Below are 23,015 nucleotides of genomic sequence, written 5' to 3' on the forward strand. Positions count from 1 at the left end.
GGGATGGCTGTCGGAGTATGTGCAAATAGAAGAACAAGCGGTGAAACTGCTCAGACACATGAATAATTAGAGGGAACATTGCTCACCGGTCCGACTTTCCCCACCTGAGACCAAAACCAGTTTGCTGGACAATGAGCTGAGGACATAATGGAAGATTCCTGGGGCATTAAAGCTTGTTTACGTCACACAATTATGACCCACTGCAACATTACCCCGTCCACTGAGACCTGAACAGCATCATTCACAGATGCATGATGGGTCATTGTGTTGCTACTTTCCGGTCTGTAGTGAGGTGCTTTCATAATTTGCAGTAATGACTACCTTTTGGACGAAATTGGCTTTAATGGTAGGGTCATGTCGCGCGCCCCCCTCCCTGTCCCAGCTTTTTCTCTGTGTTTTTCATCACGTGACCTCATCCCCAACTTTGGGCTTCTCTTTTCTGAGTTGAACAGAAACTTTAGCTGCTGAAATCTACAGAAACATGACGTTTCCTCTCCACCACCTCAGGCAACCACAGGGTGCAGCGTTGCAACTGGCTTGATGGATGAATTGATTACTCTTTCACACCACTGAGCTAAATGGGAGCTGGCTAATTTTTAAACCTAGCCGCTAGCTTGCGGCCTCTGAGACTAACATCAGTTAGTCTGCTGGATTTAATTTACAGGCTGTTGATTGTGGTGCACCTGGAGACACATTTGTGTTTGATCCCTGTGTGCAATAATTCCATCAACACCGGCAACAAGAGGAAAGAGAAAAGGGTGTTTCTCGAGGAGCAGCAGATAGATTTTTCCTCATTTCTGTAGCTGTCTAGGCACACGTGGAGGTAATCCTCGTTGATGGAAAAAGAGTCCCAGTCTCCAAGGCCAGTGTCTGCCCACTGAGCCTTTAATGAGAGTCGAGATTGCAGCAACACTCAGGATTCTTCCACCGCCTGGACAAAGAGAGAAATGTAGGTGACAGGTGGTGATTTCCACAGTCTGCTACTGCAGGAAAAAGCTTTTTTTATGGTTGTTGTGTATTTGAGGGTCAGTCAGTCACCAACAACTAGCGACTAGTCAAGCTTTTATAATGGAGGACAACCACTGAATGAATCACTCGACCTTAAAGTTCCCTGTCCTGCACTCACAGATCTCAGATATTCTCAGAAACCGACGCTTTGGTATTGAAATACACTTGAGCTGGACATAAATCAAATCAAATCAAATCAATCAAATCAAATCAAATCAATTCAATCTTTATTTATATAGCGTCTTATACAATCAAAATTGTTCCAAGGCGCTTTCCAGAATCCCAGGGCCTAACCCCAGACAAGCAACAGTGGCAAGGAAAAACTCCCCTTTAACAGGAAGAAACCTTGAGCAGGACCAGGCTCATGTTGGGGGACCCTCCTGCTGATGGCCGGCTGGGTAGAGAGAGAGGAGAGGAGAGGAGAGGAGAGGAGAGGAGAGGAGAGGAGAGGAGAGGAGAGGAGAGGAGAGGAGAGGAGAGGAGAGGAGAGGAGAGGAGAGGAGAGGAGAGGAGAGGAGAGGACGGGCACAGAGCACAGAAACACACATAAAAATACACTATTTATACAGCGGGTCAGAGGGGCTGGACGTCATCATGCAGCTCCGAAGGCTGCGATACCTGTAAATGAATAGAGAAGGGGGGGGGGGGGGGGAGCAGCAAAACTACACAAGAATCAGCATAACTAGTCTGCTTGATGAGGAGGAGGAAAGGAGAGGAAAGGAGAGGAGAGGAAACCATGACCCAGTGGGGTGACAGAGGCCTGTCAGGTGATCATGTTTCCGGACCCCTGCAGCCTTGGCCTATAACAGCATAGCTCAGATGTTACACAGAGCTGAACTGTGGACTAAACACGTGTCTGTTCCAGGTGTTGGCCAGGCAGAAGCAGCGGGACCAGCTCCAGCTAATGTCTATCTAACGGGGACATCTGCATCTAAACACAGATAGAACCTGATGTCAAATGAAAAAATTAGTCAATTATAAATCAAAGTAGATGATGATTGTTCAGCTAAACTTGAGATGATGGAAAAAGCTCCTTTTGGCAGGCCGGAGGATGGAGGAATGAGGGACGCTGCCAGATCTTTTCTAAAGGGAAAGATTCCAAAAATGTTGCGTCCTTCACTCATCGTCGTCAAGTCAAAAGGTCCAACTTCTTCGTCTTTTGCGTCGGCCATATTTCATATTTCGAGTGGGACTTCTTCCTTCTTCTGGGGTCAAAGGCCACATGTGCAAAGGAACATGCTAACCTTCACTCTGAATTAAAGGCAGCCGAGAACAGGTAGAGAAGGTTTGACCTTTATTGTGATTTATTCACCTTTGTGAAGATGTTGATGAAACAAATCTCTCATCGTTTCTCCATCGTTCTCCGTCTCCCTGCAGCTCGGGGAAATTCCTGAATTTACATTTCCCAAAATGCTCTCGCCGAGCGCCTCCGCCTCAATTTCACGGCAGAGAGGAACTTAATGAAATCATTGCTTCTCTTGTAGATTGTTTTTTTTCCCAAATTGTTATTTCTTACAAAAGAATTTGAAATCATTTCGCACAATTAGAGAAGGACAAAGTAAAACTCCACTGTTGTTCATAAGGAACAAAAACCAAACTGGTGGGTGGATGCCCAATCACACACCTCAGCAAAAAACAGTGTTAAGCACACACACACACGCGCACGCGCGCACACACACACACACACACACACACACTCCTCCTTCTCTCCTGGACTGATGTTGACTGATGATGTTGAGGAGGATGTGGAGGAGGAGGAGGAGGCTGAGGATGATGATGACAAGGACGATGATGATGATGATGAGGATGGTGATGATAATGATTGTCTCCCACTCTGACCTATAAACAAGTCACGAGGAAAAAAACATTCTCTTTTGTGATATTGTCGATTTCATTTCCCCTGAACTTCAGTGAGACGTCTGTGACACTTTTGGTGCATAAAAGTTACTGATTGCTTTCATCCCATCTTTCTTCTCTCTGTGACCAGATGAGCCTCCTCCTCCTCCTCCTCCTCTTCCTCCTTCAGGGAAATGACTCTCATCACCAGACTACTGTGGAGGCCAACACACTCCTTTGTCCTCTTATTACTCACCTAAAACAAACAAATGTAAAAGCAGTCAGTCAACAGCCGGAGGATAAATCTGGACGACGGATGCACATAAAAGCCTTTTAAACCTGCTGAAACTACAAACCAAGATGGCAAGTGTATGTGTGTGTGTGTGTGAGAGAGAGAGAGAGAGAGAGAGAGAGAGAGAGAGAGAGAGAGAGAGAGAGAGAGAAACACTCTAATGTTCAGGGACGTCTGAAGGCCTCCTGTTGTCCAACAGCAGATGAGCCCACCTGCCTTCCATTAAGAGTCAGACGGCCATTCGTCACTGTCTTGTAAACTTCCAGTCTTCCTCCGTCTTCAGCGGCTGCTGGGGCGTCTTCAGGAGACCCTCCTCACCTGCAGAGCAGCATAAACTGAAGTTTAAGGGGACCTTCGGAGGCCAGAGGTAGGACCTCCAGGGATCATCTCAGGAGGTCTTGAGAACGTCTGGAGACAGACTTTAAAGACCTGTTTGAACAATGACTGGAGGAGCTCCCCAGGCAGGATCTCACTGTTGTGGAATGTAGGCTCTTACTGATGTCTATTAAGGTATTGAGAATCCTGTAGGAGCTGTCAAAAGGTCAATCTGCCTTTTCAGACCAGAGACTTTTCTGTTTGGACCGTTCAGGACCACCTGGACAGGACAGCGACTGGTGGTCTAATTGATGGAATTAATTTGTTTTAGATGTAAAAGTGACTTTGCAGAATGGGCTCTTTGTAATTAACACCACTAAAAACATCTCTTTTCACCCTCTCTGTGGTGCCTGCAGGCGTCAGAAAGAGGTTGTTCCTCTGATGTTTAGGTCGCCTGAAACCTTCGAGCTGGACTTTTGAATTGCAAACTCAGATTCTACAGACATGCTAGCAATCCATGCACGAACATCTGTAGCCCTGAGCTAAGTCAGAGTAATGGACACCATACCTGGGTGACACTCTGCATGTGGTGCAGGTGAAACTTAAATACTGAAGCTCCGGCGATAGTTTCAGTCCACAGTCATGTGAGCCTGCCCTGTTCTATTACACTCAACTGCTTCAAATTAGCCACTTAAAAGCTGTGAATCTTTACGGCTTTGCAGGCCCGTTGGGTTCTGATTGGTAATCTAGGCTCCATTACTCTGGTGGAGAACTCACCAGGCGCCCAGCGGCAGACGCAATGAGGAGATTTCTTCTTCTGTGCGAGTCATTTAGCCGGGGAGATGATTTCATCTGACTTCTGAGTGAACACTCCGAGTCTGACTTGAAGCCAGTCCCATTATGGTGAGAACACACCCTGAGTTAATAACCTCCTCTGAGGGATTCATAGAGACCAGGCTTCGCTGCTGCGCAATGAAAACGCAGATTAGTGAGGGACATACGGGGCACAGCCTCCATCTGTGACGATGGTGTTCAAGACGATGAAGATTATTCATCTTCCTCCGTTTCAGGGTGACCTGGAGACCTGCTTCACACACGTTTCTGCTCCACCGAACTACACGACTTCAGAAGCGATTGTTTATTGATCGCAATATGTGAAATTTTAAGCCTTAATTTAAGGCAAAGTTTCCCCTTAAAGTAAAATAATACCGATGTGTTAATAATATATCAAATGTAGCTCCAATCCTCCGGGCAATGACGTCAGCACAGCTGGATCTCCCCTTTCCTTCCACTTCTCCGCGCGCAAGAGTTTTCGCATGTGCACGCGCATCTCGAAGGCGCGTCGCTACGTGCCCGGGTTGGAAAGCAGCCGCGTCTCACCAGTGACAGAACGAGCTGGGAATAGTAGAGCTGCTCTCTCCGCTGCTCTCCAGAAGTACGCGAACGCAGCGTGAGAGTACAAATGATGTAATTAGCGCCTCTGGAGCTGGAAGCGGTGCCGCGCAGCGCTCTCATCCCTCACACCGAGCTGTGGTCAAACACACCGCCTGCATCTGACTGCCTCTGATCAGCAAGTCAACTCACATCCATGAACATTTTCATTGGAAGTTAAAGAGACACAGCAGCACCTACCACCGTGGTGGGACTGGGATCAAAATAGCACTGGGCTCCACTGGGAATCGCAGCCGCGCGAGGTCCCGGTGGGAACATTACTGTGATATTTAAATCAGGGTTAGTTTGACATTTCAATCGTGATCACCAGACATTTTTGAACTAATGCTCACTGAAGGGGAGACGTAAATAATCTTTACTTTTCCCCTCGGTGATTTTTTTCCCCCCTGTCATACATAAAAATGGGGAGCGGCTATTTGGCCCCGATTCCTATCGGATTGAGCCAAATCTACCCCCCACCCCTCTCTCTCCCATCAGCCTACCTCTTTCTCTCATCCATCCTCTTGCGTATTCTTTCTGTCTCCCTCTCCCCCCCTCTCTCTCTCCCTCCGCTGGAACGCACGGACCTCCGCCGCTGTCCAGGGATATTACTCTCGTTCTCCGCGTCCGTGCTTGCTGCAAAACGGACCGTACACCTACGCCGCCCACTGCATCCTCCGCGCCGGACGGAGCCCTCCGATCCAGGTAAGACGCCATGGAGCCCCCGCAGCTGTCAACAGCCTGGTGTCAGTGTGCGCTCCGCAGATACACGCATGCTGTCTGAACGCATGGTGGATGCGTCCGTCCCGGGTCGTGGTGGTGAAAAGGAGATTCGGGTTTGACAATCTGCTTTTACGCGTCAGGCTGGGTGAAAACAGAAGAACATTTATAGAAACAAAGTCAAGGAGGAAGAAGGGTGGAGGTATTTGGATGAATTCTCAATTTTCTTTGGCTCCAACATTCTTTAATTGTGTTGTGTGTTGATTCTTTAATTTTTTTTTTATGATGTATTGGTTTGGCCTGAGTACCTACAGAGCAACCGAACAACTGAATGGCGTCCACAGTCCGTAGCGGCTCCCTGTGGACCCTCAGATCCCGGGATGATGCGCTCAGACGCGGGGAGGAGGCACTGGAGCGGCTCCGTGCCAAACACACGGGAGGCAGCTGTTTGTTTGCGAGTATGCTGTGCGTGTGTGCGTATGAGTGTGTGTGTTTTGCGTGCTGAGAGGAATGGACACGGATGCAGGCGAGCCGTGCAGCGGTGGAACGAGAGAATATGTTGATGAAAGAGGTGCAACATTTTCTCTTATGTGGTTTGGGCTGGTTTTGCCAGGTTGAAGAAACGCTGGGGATGGAACTGGTATGCGGGGGTGGGGGGTGGGGGGGGGGGGGTGCACTCTCGACTTCTGCAACAGAAGCCCCGCTCAGCTGAGTGTGCGGCTGGAGACGCTGGGAGAAAACGCGAGAAGGTGGTGAGAAAGGAATAGATGGAGGTGGCCGAGAAGGTGGGACAGAGGTGAGGTGTGGAGGTTTATGGTGGCGGGGTGGGGGGTGGGGGTCTGGTGTCCCGTACCGGCGCTTTCTGTGTGATTTATCGCCTCTCCAATGCGCACTGACGCGCAAAGCTGCGTGCGCTCCGGTCGCTCTCGCTGTCATCTCGGCGACTCATCACGATTATCTTAACCGTCGACCCATCTGGCCGCCGGGAACACCGTCAACCTCTGTGCCCCCGCCCCCCACTGTTACCTGGGCCAGCAGACCAATTGCGCGCCCAGACGTGAAGACTGTTTGTTCCCGTCAGAGCGACGCGTCTGATGCGAAGTGACAAAGCGGCCAGCTGACACACAACCCTGATATGTTTTGATTTAAAGACCTTCCTCCCCCTCCTCCACCTCCTCTTCTCTGTGGATAAACAAGGTGGATAAATCGCATCCCTTTGCGATGGAGCGTGTGTGACTCACAGTGCGCCAGGGTAGAGGCCGGAGCAGCGCTGCGGGCTGCTGGAAGGAGCGCCAGGTTATGCAGGAGCAGTGAATCCACAATAAACAGTGTAGAAGCCGGTTCTTCAATCATCTGGGAGCAGGAGTCAAACCTCCTTCACGGTTGGTCTGTGGAGCAACAGGTGAGCTGCTGCGCCCCTGACTGGGAAAAAGGGGAATTTCAACGGGAAAAACAACTCACCCATGTGTCTAATCAGAAAACACTGCGACTAAGAACAGGTTGTATTTAGAGAAATCCAAATTATAACAGAGGAACAGGAACCAAAGTCAGGTTAGAGGTTAAAGGACAAAGGAGAGAGGAAAGGAAAGATGGAGGAAATAAAAAGGAGAAGCAGCCACTAAACTCTTCTTCAGGTTTCACAAAGGCAAATTCAGCACCAGTTCGGAGCCCTTTAATGCTAATAACAAGAGGAAGCAAAGCTGGTGAAAGCAGAGCTAATAGAAATTCCTAATGAGAGTCCTGAGACAAATGATTAGTCATTAAAGCACAAGGACACGGACAAAATGAATACGGGGACAAAAGTCTAATTAAGTTAATAAAGAAAGGAAAATAATATATTTGCTGCTCAGTACCACCAGCCATGAAGGAACGAGTTGAGTTTTAATGAAAGGACTAGTTTTCCCACTTCTCTATGGCTTCAGAACCCCACAGCTTCCACAGCTGGGCTGGTGCACCAAATGAGATCTGCCTTTTTCCTATGACATCTAAGATTCCTTTAAGCCTGGAAACAAATCTCTGCTTCTTGCTTCTGTTTGGTCCATTTGAATGTTGTTGTGTGATTAAGCTTTAACTAATCTGGAGCTGTTCTGCTCCAGCAAAGTTGTAACTCTAACCCTGGAACTGTGACGGACCTCCAGGGTGCTCGTCTGGTGAATCCAGATGTCCTCAAGCTTTTATTTATTTCATGCTGACTGGTGCGGTTTGTCGTCACGACCGGAGATCACGAGGAACCTTTTACTGATGACATCATCGTCAGAGCTTGTGCACACTTGCTGCTTGGCTCAGGACCAAACTCTGGTCCTGGCCGGAGACCAGATGAATGGCAGGAATTAAGGAAGTGTCTCCTGGCAATGCCGGCAAAAAAATTGCGCTGCCCCCTCAGGAAACTCTAACACTTGTCACATGGGGGTTGTTGTGATGGCTGTTGTGTCAAAAACAGATATTTAATCTAAAAAAAATATTTGTTAGATTACTGACAGGACAGAAGAACTGGGAAAGTAGTTAACAAGAGTCGGGCGGATACAGAACAATGTCAAATAAATATAAAACAAGAGTTAATTCATGGTCAACCTGTGTCAGGTCTCAGCCACAACCCGAGTCCACTAACAATAGGACGATAGGGAGCGATTGGTATTGATTCTCTCTGCTGCTGAAGGACAGAACGCCACTCTAGGTGAGTGATTAACCCTTTTCTTGGCGTGAATAAAGTGCACAGTTTAGACATCTCATTCATAAATGAACAGAGGCAGAAATGGACAGCTTAGAATTTTTAAATGTTAGCGGTCAGCGGGGAAAAGTTGCGTGAGGACAACCCAAGGTAGGCGGAGGCACCGGCTCTTCAGTCATGTGACAGCGTGGGTTCATCTCGGATTGTTTTTGCTGGCAGTGAGAGCGTCGCTCTGCTTTGTCTTGTGAAACCTTCTGTGTGTCGTGACTGTGGCGTCCCCACCCTGTCCTCACTTGAGCCTCTGAAGCGCCATCTCCCATCTCATTAATGCGGCCTCCCCCAGCTTCAGTCTGCAGCTGATCTCTGTGGTCTTTCCAGCCAAGTCTAGGCTGCGTTTGAAGATGTCCTGAACTGACTGTTTACATGGATCAGCTCCCTCCATCTGACCACCATCCCTCTGCACAGAAGGGCATCGGTTTATTGACAGACCTATAATTGACTCTGCTCTCGGACTGTTATGTCATTGCCAAAGCAGACGATAAATCGACGCCTGTTTGGTTGCATATCTGTCTAACATTGATGGATTCTGCAGCTGCAGCATCATAACGGCAGAATTAAGAGTCCTGCTTTTGTTTTCAGCGCATACATCAGGTCTGTATTAAAGACAAACAGCAGCTCTGCAGGCCGGGATTGGATCCAGGACACCTTCACCTTCGAGATAAACAGAAAAGTGATGAGAGACAGGGCAACACTTTCTCGCTGTAGAACATTTTTCCTATATGGCCACCATCCGTCTGTGCACATATTGGTCTCTGTGTTTCTGGTCTCTCATCTGTCTCCACTATTTTCTTCAATAAAAAAAGATGATGGAGGGGGACAGAAAGATGGAAGGAAGGGCAGGAAAAGAATTCTCCAATGTCAGCTCTTCTGTTCGCCTCCAACAATAACGACAACAGCATTGGAGGCCAGTTTTTATGGAGGCCGAATGTTCATTTTCTGCCATTGTGAAACAGCAGGCGGTGGCTGGGGGCGATAAACCGGAGGAGAAAAACGCCGTTCAGCTGCTTATTAGTATGAATTCAAAACAAAGACAAGAGGAGAGATGGAGGAGAGAAAGAAAGAGCTATGTCACGAGGCGGTGTCCATCTTCTCTAAAGGGTGTACACCAACGTACTGTTCATAACCTCAACAATGGTTCCCGAATGTGAAAGCTGGATGTTATTTATGGAGATTCTGGTTCCCAGGTTCAGTCAGGGTGGTGATGAAGAGGAAAATGAAAGGTTTCCAGTTGTAATCTTCATCACATGCTAAAGGAGAACTATATTTAACAATAACATCAATTAAATAATGAATGCAAATGCCTAAATTTGACCAGAAGCATCATAGCAGGAAGCTAGCAGTGTTTCCTGACAAACTGTTGGTTGGCGTCATCTGGTTGGTGGACTCAGCATTTCAAATTCAACAATGATACGTGCTGCCCGTCGTGTCATTGGCACAGGTAGGACCTATAAAAGCATTGATATACCTGCGTCCTCAGACACAGTCAGCACACACCTTTAAGATGCAGCAACAGTGTGCTGGATATGATGTATAGATATACATTACATGTACAGAGCCTCTGGGATAGAAAGTTAGTGACAAACGATCATCAGAGGAACCCTTGCAGGCAGCGCCGCGATGGAGACGGAGCACAACTCTCTCATGTCCTTCAGCTGACGTGGAGTCTTTGCTACACGTCTCTCCTGAGGTAAAACGTGTTGTGTGGAGTAAAGTTGCTCTTTTTCAGTCTTTTAACACTTTTTTCCTGCCTGGAAAAATCCTCTTTTACAGCCGTGAGCTGCTGAAAAAGGCAAAAAGTTGTGGAGTGAAAGGAAATGAGGCAAAAATGTAAATCTCCAGCCAGAAAAGAAGTTGGAAGAGGAATTCTGCCCGAAGATAAAACTTATGGACCGGCGTTTGCGTCCAACGCCTTTGTCATCGTGCACACATCCTCACCATGTCTCACAGGTGCCAGAATTGGTGACACAAATCCACAATTGTTCTGAACTACACACAAAAATTACTTTTTTGAGGTTTTCTGCTGATAACAGAGGCAGAGCCTGAGGAGCAGCAGAAGATCAGGAGGAGAAAAGCAAGAGAGAAGCTTTGGGACTGATGGAAACGTTTGAATTCACCAGAAAAAGAAAGAACAATTCAAACTAAAGCTCCTCTAAAATGCTGCTCCTCTCTTCCTGCAGACTCACTCAGCTCCAGTTCTTGTTCAGACGTGGCAGCGCCACGGTTACCGTGCCAACAACAAAGAGGGATGAAGCCAAAAAGATTCTTGCAGATGAAGACGTTCCGCTCCTGCTCCGCTCTGCTCATTTGTGGCGCCTGATGTGAGAGAAGAGCTTCGTTCGGGCCAAATCGCCACGTTGGGGTTGAGTTGGGCGAACAGAAGCAAAGCATCGGCCACTGTTACAAAGTGGAGACAAATCTCACCCCTCAGATCTGCACGCACCCTCTCAGACATCACTCTGTACCAACAAAGATCAAGGTGCGCTTCCCATTCCCTCCGCGTTCTCAGCTCCGCTGAGTCCAACTCGCAGCTGCAGCGCGGATGTTTAAAAATGTAGAGGATGACTTCCAGAGCCGTGTTTGAAAGTGTGCCCCCCTACGCCCAATCTTTAAAATATTCAAATGGGGAAGGCTCCCGATGCCACGCGCCAACTTTAATTAGAATTTCTCTCTTCTTTTAGACTAAAACCTTCCTCTGTGTGCCTGCTCTCTGACTAATTATTGGTATTCCGGCGGATGGCCGGGGTGATTCCCCCTGTGGAATCACAGCTGACGTCCAGTGAAGCTGCAGGCTTGGATTTTAACCACAAACCACAAAACAGTGGGATGAGTTAGAGTTTCTGATCAAGCAAACTTGCAAGATCTTGGTCTGTGTGAGGGAACTGGATCGCGCTAACACACCCACACACACGCAGGGACGTGCACACACACACACACACACACACGTGCCTGAGGATTTCATATTGTATCGCTTCTGCTGACGACACAAACCTCTTTGCTGAAAGGTCAAAATACAGATTTGATCCTCTGAATGTTCCCATTGAACCTCTCAATCTTCCTGCTCAGGTGCTGGAAGCCTCTCAGGTCACTCATCCTCCTCTTCATCAGACCGACCACGTTTATATTGTCTTTCCTCTTCTTCAGGCAGCCTCTTGCCTGCAGCAGACCCAAGCACAGACAGTACCGGGTAATTATGTTCTGAATAGCTGCAGAACATGAAGCGTATTTTATTTGTCTATTTGATTTGATTTGATTTTAGTCTGGCTCAGTGGATGTTTTCCAGAGAGAAGAGAATTCCCATGCTGGCACAACTGGCCTGGAGTTGAACCTTTTTGTGGTTTTGTCAAAGCGATCGATGGATTTGCACACTTGCAGAACCATATTTTGGGTTTACATGAGGGGGGTGTTGAAGCAACTTAACCTTTCTTTCCCTAAGCTTTGGTCCAGTCACAAAAAAAACCCCTCAATTAAATCATCATCCACACCCTTTTTGGAAGAGAAAGAAAAACATTCTCATCACTGTGCCAATGGGAAGTGAGCAGGGAGGCTGGGAGAGGATGAGCACACTCACTTTTCAAATGAAGTGTCTTCTTCTGTTTGACACTAACTCACAGGTGTGAATGTTAAGCTAGTTGAGAGACTGCCGCTAATAACCTGTCAAACACCTAACGTGGATTTGAGACGACCTTATCCTTTGTAGTGAGTGGCGCCTCCACATTTGAAGCAGTTTTCCGGACGGTTGATAAATGAAATAGTACCACCTGGAGCTTCTGAGATAGAAGCTGATGAGAGTGAGTGTCTGCCCCATTGGGTTCGTTCTCAGTGTGATTGTTCCCAGTGTGATCTCTGTTTACCGTGTCCCTGATCTGCGTCTGACTTCTACTGCTGCTGCAGCAGTGGCCCACTTTCACAACAGGGGCCATTAAACTTTGATTCCTTCAAATCTAAGAAGCGTGTACGGCAGAATTGGACATTTTCTGGTAAGCCGCTGAACTTGATGAGCTGAATTCAGCCCAAATTATTTAAGGTGTTGATGCCTTCTATTTCCTGAACATGCTTGTGTTATTATAGACTTATGCTGTTGCTGCTGCTGCTGCTGCTGGAACAGGCAGCCTCGGACGCCCTCAGAGCCCGACTACAGCACAGATTAGACTACCCGATACTGAGAACACAGAATATTAAATCTAACTTCTCCATCAGACTCAGGATGGTTTTTGGATCATTGACAGAAGAGCTGATGAGCCAAGCTCTGATTCGCAGGCTTCGCTTCCACTGAGCAGCTTCCTGATTCACTTAAGATAAAGTTTGTTCACCATTAGCTCTTAGAGGATTAGATCCCGAGGCATAAAACTGAAAAGAGCATTACAGGGTGTTTTCCCAGCACTAATTTAGCTGGATGCATATTTAGTGTGGCAACAGCTTCCTTTCAAACCTCTTTGAGCTCCTGTCTAAGCTAATGGAGATTAATGGAGACACTTTGACAATATTCAATGTTGGATTTTGAATTTTAGAGATGACAAATCAAAACCAGTTAGCCTGTACAGAGCTAAAGTCTTTGAGGGCGAAAATCTGGTCCCATTAACAGGACCAGGCGCTGCTGTTTGGGGGTCTTCTCAGAGAAATAAACATGTTGGAGTGCTGTTCACTGCTTGCTAAGTGACTTTGGCAGGATATCCGTTCTCATATTCTCTCTTTTTTTTTTAATTCGGTGGATGAGAGATCTTGAACTATTCAAGAAAGGCTTTCATGCTTCCTCTAAGCAGAAGACTGCAAGAATATAGGCTGATTAGCATGTTTGGACCAACACGACTGTGTGATTCACTTTGTTCTTGCTGTTTAAAGTAATGGTGACATCACCTTCACCAATTGCTACATTATTTTAGTGCAATGACACAAGTGAATTAGAACGAAGTCTTATTTTTAAAAGGAAAAATGAAGATCTGAAGAGGCTGAAAACAGAGAACTGTCACATGCAAACGTGTCTGTTTAAGCCTGATGGCTAATTGCTGCATCGTACAATAAGGAATGTGCTAAAAACCTAAAAATACACCACAGAATCTGCACCAACTTCCTGTCATCTCCTTGGTTTTCATCTCCCTCTGTGTCTTTGTGGAAGGACTTATGAGTGTTTACCAAAGTGGTGCAGCTCTCTGATCTAAACATAGCTGCACCGCGGCTCAGCAGGTGCCTCAGCCGGTCGAGCACACGGTTGATTTTCCATACATCTCAGCAGCTCTGCCCCGATGATTTGGCACGTTGACTCCAGGAGGCTGCTGGCCTGACTGTGTTCTGCTGAGTCAGATAATCACTGCGTTTGACCGACAGGCACGTGGGTCATTAATGTCCTTGTACACAGCACCAGGATGAAAAAACCTTTGCATTTTAACAGACATTTCTAGGAAATTGTTTGCATGAGCTCGTTGAAAACCCAATAGTGCGACTGACTGGGAATCAGAACTGATGGTTTTGTAATTGAAATGAGCTATGGCGGAGTTTAGCAATTGTCTCTTCGCATGTCTTAATTTGTGGAACATTTCACACTGTTTTAGCGCTTGGAAATTCTGGCCCAATGTGAATGTGTGAAGGTTGCCATCCTTTCATGGTGGACACCAACATCAAAGAACCTCTAACCCTTGCCAGCATATATGAGTAGCTGCCTTTAAGGGGCAGTTGTACATGAAGCAGATAAGTCATGAGTTACAAGAAAAAAATTGCAGAAATCAAATTTTTCATCCCATGTGGATTCAATCCTTCAGCTGGCCACGGGGAGAATTTCCATGCTTGAAGTAGTCCTGCCAAACATTTGCTGACGGCATTTTTTGGGGAGTAAAAAGGTCATTTTACTGATTCTGTGAACATTGAAGGAGGGCTCATCCAGTAAATTTAACCCAGGAACTATCGTAACCCTCAGTGAAAATCATACTCCTAGACCAACTAGTCCCACGGTGAGGCCCTCTTTCTGAAATGATGGGATAGATTTCTGCAAGGTTGGACAAAGACAGCCTGCAGGGCTGCTGGGTCTTCACTGAAGACTATTTCCCTTTCAATTCTGGCATTTAAGCTGAGTGACAGGTTTGAGTGAAAGACAGGAAGGAGAGCAAGAGATGCTTTAATGCGGAGGACGGTGAGGAAATGACGATGACAAGAACTTTGTAAAGGAGAGTGGGTGATTGACACGCCGTCAAAGACAGATCACTACAGAGAGGCAGGTTCACAGAGACGGGTGGGAGACAATTGTGTGTGTATGTGTGTGTGTGTCCACAGGGTGTGTATTGATGACAGGAAAGGTCAGAGGCTTAGTAACAGCTTTACTGAGGCAGACAGCAATTAGAGCAATTGACACTGTGTGTGTGTGTGTGTGTGTGTGTACAGCAGAGATCTTCAAAAGTTCTTTCTTTCATGAAGCAGGTAAATGGCAGCTTTTATAGATAAACGCTTTCTTCCTGACTCTGCTGACTCAGTCTCGCTGCTGACGCGGCTACAAATAAGGAGTTCGGTCATTTTTTAACACCTCTCGTTAGCCATCTGGGTTTATCTTCATATCCTTCCCCCATTTGCTTTGGTTCCATCTACCTGTCAGGAGCTGATGCGGAGTGTTTATCAGACCAAAACAGTCTGGTGTCATTCAGTTAAAAAGCCAAATCCATCATCCAAAAATAAGCTGAAGTCCTGTCATCGGCCTGGAACTGACGCACGCCAACAAACTGCTTTTTATAGCAAAGTTTGATCCACGAGGGAGCCGCCTGAGGAGAGCTGGAGATTAGAGGACGGAAAGAAGTAAAACTGACACATTTTTAAATCAGATTTAAACCATTGAATATAAAGAAATAAACCTGTTTTTGCTCATTTCTAAATGCTTCAAAGCTCTGAGAGCCACTAATTGGTGAAGAAGTCCTTGAATTAGACACTAGACACTGATGTATTTGTGGGCAAGAACTTCAGGTTGGTTTAATCGACAGCATCGGTCAAGCCAGCATGAACTTGAGCCTGAGGAATGCGTGATTATCTCCTCCTCTGTAAAGACAGTTTCAATGTTGTATTCAATGCGATGCTGAAGAGTATTGAGAAGGATCAGACTGTTAACTGTACCAGATGTTCAGGGCTGTTAACACTTTATTTCTCTACATTGAGTTTTTGCATAATGGGCAAATGGATAATTACCCATAACGAGGATCAGTACTGATTTAACTGACAATTATTCCCATTTAATCCAGTCTGACCTGTGTGGCTGTCGTGGATCCACTGCACCGGCACCAGCAGAGATCATGCAAACCTTCGCAGTTTTCTGTGAGATATAAAATAATCCCCCCAAAATGAGTTTCAGACTTAAAATGCGGGATGGAAAACCTAAGAGAGGAGCCTCTATTTGTGCTTGGTAGGCACATACAGGAAACAATGCCCTGCCTCCGTGGTGAGATTCCACTGTGACAGGAAATGGCGTCCTTCCAGGCTGATTTTACACTTCTACCAGCAGACGGAGACCCTGCTGTAAGTGTGATTTATGTGTACCAGCACAGACCCACGCTGGGGTCTTTCCACCTCTTTGGAGTGTCCCAGAATGCAGCATGCTGACGCAGCAACAATCCACCCAACCCTGCCAGCCATTTGCCCATGATGGTTCCACAAGATCTCAGTATAATGAACCATCTGGTTTACCTGTTGGGCCTCCTCTGTCTGGCATTAGATGATGCCAGTAAAATTAATTTTGCAGAGACAAATTAGCAGGTCTGGAGGTGCGATGGCTCATTTAATAATTTAGAGAAACCTTTTTCTGCTTCACTGATCTTAATAGATTACCTAAATCAGTCAAGCTGTGGAAAACACATGCCAAAAGACAAAAACATGTTTCTCATCATTCTAAATTGTTCTGTAATTGCTCTTTGAAGGTCTACTGTATGATTGAATTTCTGAATTCCTCCTTTTAAGCAACATTAAACATTCTCTGTGGATATTTTGACGGATATGAAGTTTGCCATCCTTAAATACTAAACACCAACAGTGACGCCAAACACCCGTTACTGATCTGAATTCTTGGCCTGCGGGACTTCCAGCTGTCAGATAAGGTTGCCACTATATATGAGCTGCTGTGTTCAAGAGCCAATCTTATTTAATGGTAAGCTCAAAGCTACAGTCCAACATTCGTCTGTCTTGTTTGAGCCAAAGGCTTCACACTGGAAAACTAGCACCAAACGACTGGCTCATATTAATTGTAACGGAACGTTAAAGGAGGGCTCGTCCAAGAATTGAACCCAGGACCTGTAGCAACCTGAGTAAGAACCATACTCCTAGACCAACAATGCATGAAGGAAGCGCTCCAGAACAGCTCCAGAGTGGTGATCAAATGTTTGGCCTCTCATGTAGAGGTTGCAGAGGTGGTTTGGTTTGGTTTGGTTTGGTTTGGCTTGGGGAGCAGAGACGAGACTTTGTTTGGCTTGGTTATGTGTTTTGAATAATTATGTGACTTTAATTGCTTTGTCGACATTAAAGAAAAGCAACAAGGGAGTTAACCTGTATCAGCTTCCACTGAGCTAGAACTTTAGAACTTAGTGGATGCCATTGACCTGGACAAATAAGAAGCATTAAAAGAGGGCTTGTCCAGGAATTGAACCCTCTTGCAAAAAACAAGACCAACAAGCCACATGTAGACAAGTACCAAAAATTAAGGGTGATCAGATTGTTGGCCTCTCATGCAGGAGGTTTCTTCAGCGCTGACATTCCAGCTTGGTGTAAGCAGGGAGGACGTGGAGATATTGGTTATCTGTTGGTACTGGTCTTCAATGAGAGACCTGGAATTGATCACATCAGGTTCTTCATCCAATTTTTTTTTTTTGTTGCTCTAGTTAGTTGGGCACTTTCAGTGAAACAGTAAGTTGAGACTCTACTGGGCCACAGCAAGAAAGTAAAGGAAGTGCAGTCTGTCATTGAAGAAGCTGGCTTGGTGTGATTTAGCACCACCCTGGCTCGGAGCTTGAACTTCAGAAGTGAGTGGTTATCCATGATTAGGAGAAATGAGAAGTGTTGAAGGAGGGTTTGTCTGGAAATTAAACCAAGGACCTCTTGCACCTGAAGCCAGAATCATACTAATAGACCAACAAGCCATTAGGAGACGTGCTATAGGATTTAGAACAAGATGTCAGATGTTCACGTGATCATTTTTGAACCAGTTGCCTAACTTTAATCCTTTTGTTGACATTAATGGATTGATTGAGAGAGTCAACTAGACTTTTGAAAGAAACTGGTAACTGTTTGGCTTCTCATTTAAGAAGCTCCTTCATAGATGAGATGGAAGTATCAGCACAGACATATTGGTGCTGGACATCACCACGTGTTGATCACATCTGATTCTTCACCTGATATTTACGGCTTGTTTTTTTGTGATTAGGAGACTTTAATTGCTTCTTCAACATTAAAGAAAATTAACGAGAGAGCTAAGAATTCAGTGGTAATTTTTGACCTGGAGAAATGAGTATTGCTAAAGGAGGGCTGTTCTGGGGATTGAATGAAAGTCAGAATGCTCAACCAACAAGCCACATGACGACCACCCAACACCTGAAAAACATCTGGGGTCAGAAGATGTTTACAGCAACAAGCAGTAATGTTACGTCTGTCACTCTTGGTCTTTCCTTTTTACTAAAACCATTTCTGGCTCCGCCCCCTGAGGTTTTAATGGTGGGCTTATCTCCCGCCTGCACAAAAGCTCTGTTGTTGAACTCCAGTTTGTCAGCACGTACGCATTTATTTTCCCGATGGCAGATCATCCCGTCGTCTCTCTTTGTTTGCTGAAATCCGCAGCAGCCAGAGTTCTGAAAGAGGCTTATCGCAATTTCTGGCATCAGCAAACTGACCCCGTTCAAACGGTCGCACCACTCCCTCCAAATGCCAGTCAGAGATGTCTCTGAGGCTACACACACAGGAGGTGTGAGCGCTCATGAGAGAACACGACGAAAGGGCTTGTCCGTGAATTGAACCCGGGACCTTTTGTAGCCGACGTGAGAATCACACTGCTGGACCAGCAGGGCTCATGGTGATGCTGTGCAGACGTGGCTATGTAAAGCTTCATTTTAAATATTAAAGCAAGAAAAATATGCTGCTTTTGGCCTCTGTAACATTTACAATTTCCCTGAAAACTCTGACCCCACTCAGGTCCTCCACACACCCAGAGGGCTGACTGCACGTGTCTGCATTATCGCCCCGACAGACCGGTGGCTTGTCCAAAGTGTCTCTCCACATTTCACCAAATAGGCTTTAGATGCCTGAGCGCCTTAAGGAAAAGGAAGGAGAGATTTGGAGGAGTGCATGAATAAATGTGAGCTGATGGGTGACGGAAACTTTCCAACGCGGCTCCGTCCGAGCTGTTGGAGAATGTTCACTGAGCGTTCACGGACGTCTGCTCGCCTTGCTGAGCTCGCCTTGCTCGCAGCTGGGACAGGTCAGAGGGGAAGACATGAAAGACATGATTCCAGAGGTTTAGCTGACATAGCCTTACTGAAAAGGAAACTTCCTGAAGAACATTAATGTAACACTTTCTAGGAGGGGAGATAACGCCAAATAACCAGGAAGGTCTCCAAAATTATTTATTTTCTTAATCTAGAATGAATCATATTTCAGTAATCTGATTACAGCAGCTGAGGTGAGCTGGAATGTAGCCTTCCCAACAGTATTCTCGCTTTGCTAGTACACACACACACACACACACACCACACACACACACACACACACACATACACACACAGAATCTCAGGACTGACATGTTTTCCCACTTCTGCAGGAAGGCAGATTCGTTGCTCTTTAAAGCTCAGCACTGAGCAACTACTTGCTAAATATTCAGCGCTAAACACTTTATCATTCGCACGCTGGCGTCTCTGTGCCTGAAGGTGCACCTGAAAATAAACCGTCAGCAATGAGATTTAGGCTGTGCTGCAGCCGCACTCGGCATTACAATGTGGGCCAATCTGGAAGACTGATGCTTCGGATCTGCATTTTATTATGCAGAAGGAGGACATTTTAATGTAAATGTATTGTGTAAATGTGTAAATGTAATTGACTCACCAAACCTCTGCAGTGAAAGTTCTCAACAGGTGATCTTACCGACAGCTGAGGAACTAAACTGAGCTCTGTCGGGAGTGATGGGAGATGTCTCCAGAGGGGAAAAAATCTGGTCCTATCTGTGTGGGAGTAGACAGACATATGGTGGGCTTATGTATTTTGGTGAGACAGTGAGGAACAGTCCCTGTCCTGCTGCAGCTGAGCCACAGTGCTGCTTGATTGAAACAGGTTGGTATGACAAAGATGCCGTTTGTCTTGATTAGCCACTATGTTTGTCCTTCGTTACAGAGGTGGACACTGAGGTGAAAAGTACTACATCTGTGCAGCTCGTTGGTCTAGAGGTATGATTCTTGCTTCGGGTGCGACAGGTCCTGGGTTCAATTCCCAGAGGAGGTCTTCTAATTTCCCCTGGTCATAGTAAAGCAGTCATGTCTGAAGCACTAGCTGTTGTCACCCATGCTGGATTTATTTAATGTTTTCGAAGCAATTAAAGTGACCTAATAATTAAAAACATTGCGGAAGTATCAGGGTCCTCATCACCAACCCCATATCTGTGTAGGCCAATACCTTCTTGTTCTACCTGAATAAGCCCCTTAGATGAGAAGCCAAGCATCTTCTAGGTCCCTCTAAAATTCCAGTTGACTCTCAATCAGTCCAATATTGACCACTAATGGATTAAAGTGAGACAACTGGTGCAAAAACAATCACATGTCAACCTCTGGCATATTGTTACCCATCCTGTAGCACTTCTCCGAATGGTTCGTTGGTCTAGGAGTATGAGTCTAGCTTCAGGTGCGAATGGTCCTGGGTTTAATTCCCCGACAAGTTCTCCACTAATGCTACTCATTTCTCCAGGTCATTGATAACCACTCACTTCTGAAGTTCAAGCTCAGAACCAGGATGGTGCTAAATCCCACTAAGCCAGCTTCTTAGATGAAAGGCCACACTTCCTTTAGTTTCTAGCAATGGCTCAGTGGAGTCTCATTAACATTGTTAAAGCAATCAAATTTCAACTTATTGTTTCGAGGGAAAGTACACAACTAACTAGAGTAACAAAAAAATAAATGAAGAACCTGATGTGATTAATACCTGGTCTCTCATTGAAGACCAGCACCAACACGTAACCAATATCTCCACGTCGTCTCTGCTCGCACCAAGGTGGAACGTCGGAGCTGAAGCAGCCTCCTGAATGAGAGGCCAAAAATCTGATCACCCTCAGGTGCTTGCTTACACATGACTCGTTAGTCTAGTAGTATTATTCTAGTTTAGAGTGCAAGAGGTCTCAGGCTCACTTCCTGGTGGCTCCCTGGAGCTTTTTCAAAGTTAAACTTAAAGTACCATCGTACAGCAGAGTAGTCACAGGTGCGTCATTCTCTCAAGGATGAGCTGCAGGGAAAATAAACATTTAATCATGAATGCTCATTATGTATTTGTAGCCTACTAATAATTTTGAAAGTAGGCTAATATAGACACTTACAGCATGTGTTGCCTTCATAATCAGACTTATATAAGGCTTTTCATTTTTTGCGGCCCCAGACAGACTTGTTTTTCATTTTTTTGGTCCAATGTGGCTCTTTCAACATTTTGGGTTGCCGACCCCTGTTCTAGGAGTATGATTCTCGCTCAGGGTGCAAGAGGTTGTGGCTTCAGTTCCTGAGCGAGCTCTCCTTATATTAATTTATTAGTCGTTGTGACCTCTGTGACCTTTCTTATTGTGCCCTTGAAGCCTCCAGGCAAATCACAAGGAGTGTGATGCTTCTTTTGCACTTATTAAATTTCACAAATTTATGCACCAGTCCAGAATTTGTGCAGAGGTCACTTATTTCACCACAAATGTACAGCAAAGTGTCTTTTCCGTTTTTTAGCTTTGTCTGAATTTTGCCTGTTAATATTCTAAACTGAGAAGTTTCTGCTGGCTGCAGGTTTCTCATACCTGCAGCAGAAACTCTACTGTTCAAACTATCAACCAGCCATTCATTCACCAGTTACATGAACTTCCACAATTGTGTGGAGGAGAAGCAACGTAGGAGGTCGAAACAGGCTCCATCGTTCTTTGGCCATGCGATTTCAAGCTCTTTCCACCCTTGGGGAGTAATTTGTTTCAAACATTTAAAGTTAATTGAGACTTAACTGTCATTTAATGAGGGACATTATTTACACGTCCACTCTCATCAGCCTCCCTGTTTCGCAGCTTCTGTTTACAATGAAAGCCTCAGTCTGACATTTACAATGTTTTGACAGATGACACTGAAATGCACACACATACACACACACATGGGGCTGTCATGGTTTTATCTCAGGTGTATAATTGATGGAGACAAATTCAGAGCCATAGAGAGTCGCTATTAGTGACACTGAGACAAGCACACACAGTGAATACAGAACAGGATTTACTGCCATGCTAGTTTACGTGTGTGTGTGTTTGTGTGTGTGTGTGTGTGTGTGTGTGTGTGTGTGTGTGTGTGTGTGTGTGTTGTCTGACATCTTGTATTAAGCATTAAGCCAGCTATTAAATGCACAGGGATGTGTGAGTCACATTGATTAGTCAGCGCTGTGCTGGTGTGCGAAACCTCGTTTGTATGCTATGCCCGTGTGCACACGTTGAGTGTGTGTGTGTGGGGGGGGGTCTTTGTGCGTGCATGTGTGTGTCAATTGGGGGACTTATATGATGGACAGGTGGGGTATTACCCTGTGAGAAGCAAGCTTGGTCCATGTTAACAGGCGTCCGGAGAGGAGGTATTGACACACACACACACACACACAAACACACACACACCCACACCCACCACACACACAAACCTATGCTTGTTTGCATGAAATCAGCCAACCACCACATGTCCTGTTAATCTGTGATTGTATCCTGGTAGCACAGAGTCTATATTTAGGTTCCAATCGGTTCAGCGTGCCGTGTTGACTTTAAAGAAATGCAATATTGGAAGAAGATCTTCACACGTTACTTGGCTCGTGACAGCATGCCATCTGTGCCAATTAGAAGCTGCGACAGTCATCCCCTCGCAGGAATGACGGCGGAGTCGCGAGGCCTAGCCAGCCAAGTCCTGCCCGGGCACGAAGGCTTTCCCCGGGGTTCGGACTGACTGCCAGGCCCCTGTCTGGCTCCTGCTCTCCGAGACCTCCGAGGGGATCAGAGAGCACAGAAGGGTTCAGAGGACTGGAAGGCAGGAAAATGATGGCGGAAATATAAATTTATGTGGATCGGCTACCTGCTGGCTGCTGATGTCCAAAATTCGATAGAAAAAGGATTAAGTATCTATCTGTTTCTTTTCTGACACCAGATAGTGACTGTGAAATCACTAATTATCCCATAATAACGGGACTTTTCAGAGATAATATAAGGAATAGTAGTTTAAAGTCTTAAATGAAATAATTTTCTGGGAGAAATTGGGAGGTCAGATCTCATCCTAGAGGCCGGGGCAGCAGTTTGTGCGGTCACTTCCTTGTGCCAGATGCAGCATCTGGGAAATTAAAGGTTATGGGAAAGTGACTGTAGATCAGGTAGGAGAAGGTGGTCCGCCCTCACCAGACGGACATGTGATTCCCAACAAGGGCACCAAATGCCTCGTTACTGAAGTAAAACGTATCAACAGATGCCCCATGTCCCTTGGGCTTCCTGTCTGACCACCA

At 46.0% G+C, this 23,015-nt stretch overlaps 1 protein-coding gene and 1 long non-coding RNA gene across 3 annotated transcripts in view; one reads left to right on the plus strand and one right to left on the minus strand.

The window, feature by feature from the left end:
- Positions 1 to 2,279: 2,279 nt before the first annotated feature.
- On the minus strand, positions 2,280 to 6,207 carry LOC130527254 (uncharacterized). 2 transcript variants are annotated; one of them, XR_008950963.1, is made up of 3 exons: positions 5,386 to 6,151; positions 3,349 to 3,454; positions 2,280 to 3,100 (listed from the first exon to the last, which is right to left on the minus strand). It is a non-coding gene; the product is annotated as an uncharacterized LOC130527254 (long non-coding RNA). The 2 variants fall into 2 exon arrangements; XR_008950962.1 differs by having other exon boundaries at positions 2,280 to 3,454; positions 5,386 to 6,207.
- The window catches only part of LOC130527241 (protein phosphatase 1 regulatory subunit 29-like), a 92,954-nt gene continuing 75,388 nt past the window's right edge, over positions 5,450 to 23,015 (plus strand). Inside the window, exon 1 of the mRNA XM_057035511.1 lies at positions 5,450 to 5,587. The gene's annotated coding sequence lies outside the window, so the exon portion shown is untranslated. The remainder of the gene's footprint in view (positions 5,588 to 23,015) is intronic.

This window comes from Takifugu flavidus, chromosome 6, assembly GCF_003711565.1.
Source record: "Takifugu flavidus isolate HTHZ2018 chromosome 6, ASM371156v2, whole genome shotgun sequence".
In the NCBI taxonomy this organism is placed as follows: domain Eukaryota; kingdom Metazoa; phylum Chordata; class Actinopteri; order Tetraodontiformes; family Tetraodontidae; genus Takifugu; species Takifugu flavidus.